This window comes from Engystomops pustulosus, chromosome 2 (genome assembly GCF_040894005.1).
Source record: "Engystomops pustulosus chromosome 2, aEngPut4.maternal, whole genome shotgun sequence".
In the NCBI taxonomy this organism is placed as follows: Eukaryota; Metazoa; Chordata; class Amphibia; order Anura; family Leptodactylidae; genus Engystomops; species Engystomops pustulosus.
The window spans coordinates 95,446,020-95,453,497 of NC_092412.1; positions in this window are offsets into that span (position 1 = coordinate 95,446,020).

The window sequence follows — 7,478 nt, forward strand, 5'->3', positions numbered from 1 at the left end:
CTAATGACCAACTAAAATTAAGTATTTGTAAAGTGTATCTAATGTCTCTGAAAATAAGCCCTTATTTGTCCAAATTGCTAAAAAATAAAGATTGTATAGCCGTTAAATGACAATGCATAATCTGCTCTGAATGGCGCAGCTTCCCTTCGATGCCCTGGCGTGTTCCCATACAGCAGGTTACTGCAACATATGGGTATTGGCATACTCAATAGAATTTGACATCTAAATTGAAATCAAACTTTGTGAAACGTTTTTGTATTTTATCCACTGAAAATTTGGCCATTTTTTGAAAAACACATTCATTTAGCCAAAAAAATGAAAATTTCAAAATTGCACACAATTTTATTTTATCCCCTGTAAAACAATTAAAGGGTTAACAAACTTCATGAAAGTTGTTTTACATAGTATAGAAACTACGCCCCTTAACCTAAGGGTAATTTATGGGGTTTTACTTTTATTTAGGCCTCTTAAAGTGATTTGAAACCTGAGCAGGTCCCTCAGTAGCAGGATTTTGTGTTTTTTAAGAAAATGTGAAAAATCGCACCTAAAGTTCAAAGCCCATTAACATCCTACAAAAGTGAGAGAATGCATAAAAAACCATGTCAACATAAACCAGACATTCGGTTAATGTTAGTTATCAAGTTTGTTTGCTGTTATGACTATGTATGGAAAAAGTAGAACATTTTGAATTTCGAAAATTGAGAATTTTTCCAAATTTTCACCAAATATCCGTTTTTTTCAAAAAATAAACGCAAAACATATCACTAACATTTTTCAACTTATATGAAGTACAAAGTGTCACCAGAAAACAATTCAAAAATCACTTGGATATGTTAAAGCATTCCAAAGTTATAACCACTTATAGTGAAACAGGGCAGATTTGAAAATTTCGCCCAAAGTCGGAAATGGCACTTTTTTGCCAATTTGAAAAATATTAAAAAAACTATAAAAAGTGATCAAAAGGTCGTACAGTGCTAAAAATGATGTCATTGAAAATATTATCAAATGTCGCAAAAAAAAAAAAAAGTATGTGTGTATGTGTGTGTGACTGATTGTCTATGTCTCAATAGTTATTTTTGTCGTAACAAGACGTCTGGCTGCATTATCTGCTGTCATTTATCGCGATATATCCCTTAGTTAATATTGGAACGCAATAAGATCCTGTTCGTTACCACGAATGTTATTCATTTATTCTGTATTGTGGGGAAGAAAGTATGTAACAGACAATCTTGTTCTTTAATTTGTTTATTGTAATTGTTAAAAAAAAAATTTTCCAAAAAATTTGCAAAAATAAATACTTTAAAAAAAAAAAAATGTCGCAAAAAATGACACCACCCACAGCTCCGTACAACAAAGTATAAAAAAGTTATTAGCGCCAGAAGATGGCAAAATTAAAAAAAAAAAAATTCTACAGGAGGTTTTAATTTTTGTAAAACATTAAAAAACCTATACAAATTTGGTATCCCCGAAATCGTACCAACCCAAAGAATAAAGTAGACATGTCATTTGGGGCGCTCAGTGAAAGCCGTAATATCCAAGCCCACAAGAAAATGGCGCAAATGTGGTTTTTCACCATTTTCACTGCATTTGGAATTTTTTTCCCGCTTCCCAATACATGGCATGGTATATTCAATACCATCACTATGAAGTGCAATTGTTATGCAGAAAACAAGCCGTCACACAGCTCTTTACGCGTAAAAATAAAAAAGTTAGAGATTTTTGAAGGTGGGGAGTGAAAAACGGAAATGAAAAAACAGGAAAGGGCCTGGTCCTTAACCGGTTAAGGGAAGGAAGTGTATTTAAAAAAAAAACCAAACATCAATGTTATTTAGATGTAAAAAGGTATTTAGACCCTTCTTGAAGCTCTCTGCTGTCCCTGCTGTGACCAGCGCCTGAGGCAGGCTATTCCACAGATTCACAGGTCTCACAGTAAAAAAGCCCTATCGCCTCTGGTGATTGTTTTTTTTTTTCATTTGACCTGGAAAAACTTTTCACCATATTTTTTGTTTGGACCATTCATATATTTATATAAATTAATCATGTCCCCTCTTAGTCGTCTCTTTTTGATACAAAATAAATCTGGTTGCTTTAATCTTTCCTAATAACAGAAACCCTCTATACCCCTAATTTTTGCGAACATTTCATACCCTACATGAGGGCACTAGAAGTTTAGTGGGGTAAAACCTGTTGACAAGTTCTCTTTAAGAGCATCAAAAGTTTTTTGTTGCCTGCGCACTCATGCCACAAGAGGAATTCAGGGCCTGCTGTATCTACCGAACTTCTGCCAATGTCTTTACTTTATAGCAGTTGGGATATCACCCTCCAAAGATATACTGGAGCCTATTTAACTGGCAGCCTAACTTTCCAGTTTTCACTGACTTTGCAAAAATGTTGTGCCATTCCAAAGTGACTCCAGCAGCAGGTTGCCCAGTAGGCCAAAAGGGTGACCCCCATCAGCCATAGCAAGAGAAGTTGGTTGTTACAAGTCTGCAATTTATAGCATATTGCATCTTTGCAACATCTTAAATGCATTCAAGTCCCCCAAGAAGACTGGACACCCTCAAAAGACAACAGTAAGAGAGGACTGGATAATAAAGATAATCCAGCCAGCAATTTTCACGTAGGACAATGTCCTCTGTCAAATCAGGTAAAGCTTTTCCTTGAAACAGAAAACATTGAAACAATGAAATGAACATCCCAGAGTCCCGATCTACATCCAATAGAAACCTCTGGAAGATCATTGATGGTGAAAATATCCACAACAGTTACAGAACTGTGGAAAAGACTGGAAGAAAATCAAATCGGAGCAGTGTGAGTCTAGTGATATCCTGTGGCCACAGAACTCATTCAAAGCAAAGGCCTGTATACTTTCTACTCATTGGCGACTAGTGTAGCCTTCAGAGAATATAATTCTAAACTTTCGCTATTTATGATGTACAGATTTTTTTGGAAAATAAAGGTTTTATGTTTTGTAATTTTAATTTTGTTCTAGTGCCATAGTGTACCCCTTACAAAAAATGTTGTAGATTACATTATAAAATCAAGTGATCATACATTGTTCTCTAACATATCAGTAACCTGATAGAAGTAGTTTTGGTCATCGTGCTCCAAAACACATAATGGTCCTTCTAAATTGAGCCTCTCCTATGACCATGTCAAGTTACCCATGTATATTGGCTATGTTTCCCTGGGTTCTGCTTCATGCTCTTAGGGCAGTGCTGGAAGACACATGAAACTTTCTTGCTATAACATGCATGGATGAGCCATCCTTGAGAAGATGGACTACCTGCAGGGCAATGATCTGGGCATTTTTCCCAAACTGATTGCTAAATCTGATTCAGAGTACAAAGGAGAAACTTGATTCTGACCCCCACGCTTATTGAATAAGGCAGACAGCAGAGCAAGGTAGACTTCTGTGCTGCAGTGCTCAGCCATACATGTAGATCCTTGGAATCTTGTGGACTGCTGAAGTCTCTTTATAGTTAAAGACAATTGGTAGTGCTATAAAGAGTCTGACTGTAAACACCAATTTATTTTCAAAGTGTTAGGCTAAGTTCACACTACCATTCCTTCCCTCCATTAAAGAAGTGAAAAGTGGAGGTTTAACGTATCAGTTAAAAATCCCATTGACATCAATGTAAATTTTATGTCATCCGTTATAGTCAGTTTAGCAGGGATCCCTTATCCAATGCATTTTCGTCCAAAAACACATGGATATCGAATCCCTGCCTAAATGGAACATAACGGATGATATAAAATTTACACTGATTAATGGGATTTTTAAGTGATACCTTAAAAAACTCTGTTAAACCTTTATTCTTTACTTTTCCAACGGAGGGAAGAAACAGAAAAAAATGACAAGTAGTGTGAAGTGAGCCTTACTCTTCTCTTGTTAATGACACAATGACTGGAAACTGTTATAGTGTGTAATGAGTACAGATCTGTGATATGAGCAGTGGAGTAACTACTAAATACATACAAATATTTGCTACACACTTTATATGCATGACTTTATATGCATTACACACAAATTTACAAACAAACATTTTTTATAGAATGAAGATGAAAATTAGAGAACAATGGATGATCACTTGATTTCTTTTTTTTTTTTTTAAATAATGTAATCTACATTGAACACTTTTGATGCAGTTTTTGTATGGGGGTACATTATGCCACTAGGACAGTGTTTTAAAGAAAAAATGACCAAAATTATATCAACACAAAACCTTTATTTTCTATGAATCACAGACCTGGAACAACCAACAAGCAAGACTATGGCTGCTAGGTCACCCCTTTGGTCATCATCTGGACAACCTCCTGTCGGAAGGATTCAGTCACTTTGGATAACACACCATTTTTGCAAAGTCAGAGAAAACTGTAAAGTTAGATAGGGTTTGTCATATAATTAAGAAAAATTTTATTCTGCACTTTAATTTATTAACAATGTTTGAAATAATCCCTGGGATTTGGCCATCAACTAGCTTCCAGGCAAAACCCCTCCTCGTGGAAGGACTTGCCGTCTGTCTTTACCAGAGTCACGGGCCATGTCTGAATAGGACAATCTCCAAATGGGTTTTATTTGTCCATCTTTCTCTCCAGCAGGCGCAGGGTTCTTCTTTGTGGAAAAGAAGGATGGGGGTCTCCAACCCTGTATCGCGGGCTGAATGAAATTACTATAAAAAATAAGTACTCACTACTCCTTATTTCTGAATCCGCAGTGCCACTCTTTTTACAAAGCTGGATTTACGGGGTGCCTACAACCTCATCCGAATTAAACCTGGGGATGAATGGAAAACTGCCTTCAACACCCTAGATGGCCACTATGAGTACTTGGTTATGCCATTCGGTCTCTGTAACACCCCCGCTGTATTCCAGAGTTGCACTTGTCTCATGACTTATGACACGTGTCTTTCTGAGAAAGCCCTCAGTAAACAAGGCATTTGTAATTACTGTGGAACATTCGGCATGTTATTCCTTCACCAGGAGGTGGCAGCATAGTACAAGTTAGAATAATTGTAATTGGACAGTTAGCAGAGCTGTTTAGATGCATTGCTGCTCTCAGGGGCTTATCAGAGATCTCAAGCACATGGACATTCTTCTAAGTGAGTATCTGCTTAAGGAGGTAAGTTGGTTTAACAACCAATAGTGCAAAAATAAGGATTGGGAGACCACTGCCTAGAAGCCTTGAGTATGGAATACAGGGCAGAGGATCAATTTACAAACAAGCAAGTATTTAGTATGAAATATCAATGGGCTAAAACCCACAATTCTGCACACTATTACTCAGCATTTCAACAGATATTTCTAAGTTGAACAGGAAGAAAAAAACACAACAGTCCTTAAATTGCCAAAAGTATAAACAAGAATTAGAAATATGTGAGAGTGGAGGAATATGCAACATCCTCCACCGCGGCCATGGTACCGGAGTGGCATAGTGCTCGTCAGTGGTCATGATCCTTGGTCCCAGAGAACGGAGGCCTCGTCCACAGCCTGGCAGGTATCCGATGGGTGGAAAGTACAAGAAATGGAGGAAGAGGCTGAAGATGGAAGTTTCTCCCTGGGCCAACCCTGCTATAGGTATAGGATCCCTGGTGTTAGCAAGTGGGACACCCTTGGTGGTAAACAACCTTGCACAGGGATCACTCAGAGGCAACGTTGGTAAAGCATTTAACTTACAGTCCTTACAAGAACTCAGCAACGGCCACAACAGCAGTAACTTCAGCCTAGTAAGGTTCTCAGAGAACTCCCCTGGGCTGACCTCTCTTCTGCTCTTAGGGAGGACTCTACAAGTCTTTGGGACTTACATTACAATAGTAACTTTACATCTGATTGGTCAATATTATTAAAGGACATCTACTCCCAGTTTACCGGTACTAGAGTGTCCTTAATAGACTGCTAGTTATGTCTAGGGCAGTGATGGCGAACCTATGGCACGGGTGCCAGAGGTGGCACTCTGAGACCTTTTTGTGGGCACCCAGGCTGTCGCTCCAGGACAAGATTCACCAGACAGGACTTGAATCTCCCTGCAGTCTTAGACAATTGAGATGCAGTTTCAGAATATTTTTGGAGGTCCTACTGCTGGCCCAATGATTCTTCCTGTACAGAGAGACCCTGGAGAGAAGCTACAATGATATCTGAATTTACCCTCCTGCTTTGGTGGCCTCAGGGGGCCGATACGATTGAACAACAGAGAGCAATAAGTTACTGTTTAAAATTGTCATGTTGGCACTTGATGGTAAATAAGTGGCTTTTGGTTGTATTTTGGGCACTCGGTCTCTAAAAGGTTCGCCATCACTGGTCTAGGGGATGGGGGGAACGTTTTTAACAGGTTTTGTCATCTTTATTAATTAAATAATAACTTTGTAAAACAGCCGGAGGCGTTCAGGCAGTATCCCTGGCTTTTAATGTATGCACGGGCATTGTAAGCCTCCACGGCTGGGGAACTAGGAGAGAGCACACACCCCGGCTCTGACATCAGCGCCCAGATCGTATAAGGGGCGGCACGGTGGGTAGCACTTCTGCCTTGCAGCACTAGGGTCCTGAGTTCATGAGCGAATGTTCACAGGCTATATGAAGTGAGCAGGGTCCACTGTGTAGAAGCACTGATAAATTTCCCCTATTTACCTATGAAACTGTACTATTAAATTTGTTATGGGGATAATTGTTATTGCTAGGACTCTAACCCATCAGGAGAATGGATGACGAAATAACTCCCACATCGACCAATGATCAGACCCCTAGCAATCAGACCCTATTCTGTTACCAGGAATAAAGGTCTTCTTGTGGGGCATCTCTTTTGAGGATTCTTATAGATTTAAAGAATACCTCACCTTTCAGCAAACTTTGCAGTAATCAGGAGTCCAGAGCGTGTACATGAGGAACAAAAACAGTTTCTGGTGTTATCGGACAATACAAAAAGCATCTGTCTGTTGAAAGCTAGATAGAAATTTCTGTTGAATTGTGAGAAAATGCTTTCAGTTAAAGAAAGCATAAGGGCAAATTAATTTTTTTCCAACTTTTGATGAAATTTTCAATGCTGCCATTTTTACGACCTTTCGATCACTTTTTATAGTATTTTTAATTTTTTTTTAAAATGGCAAAAAAAAATGCCATTTTCTACTTTGGGCGCTATTTTCCGTAACGGGGATAAACGCAGTGAAAAACCGTTACTTTTTGATAGATCGGGCATTTTCAGACACAGCGATACCTGCTTATTTATATCGGTTCGAGGGAAAGGGGGTGATTAGAATTTTTAGGTTTTTAATTATAATTTTTAACTTTATTTTAACCTTAGGTTGTCTGATCGATCCTATTATATATTGCCATACTACACTACAGTGTTACCGGTATTTGCTGCAAAGACTTACCGGCTATGGAGAGGGCTCAGCCAGTGAGCTCTCACCATGCACCGGGACCCAACACGCCCCATACTAATACAGCGCGTGTCGCTAAGGGGTTAAAATGTCTATATCGAGCTA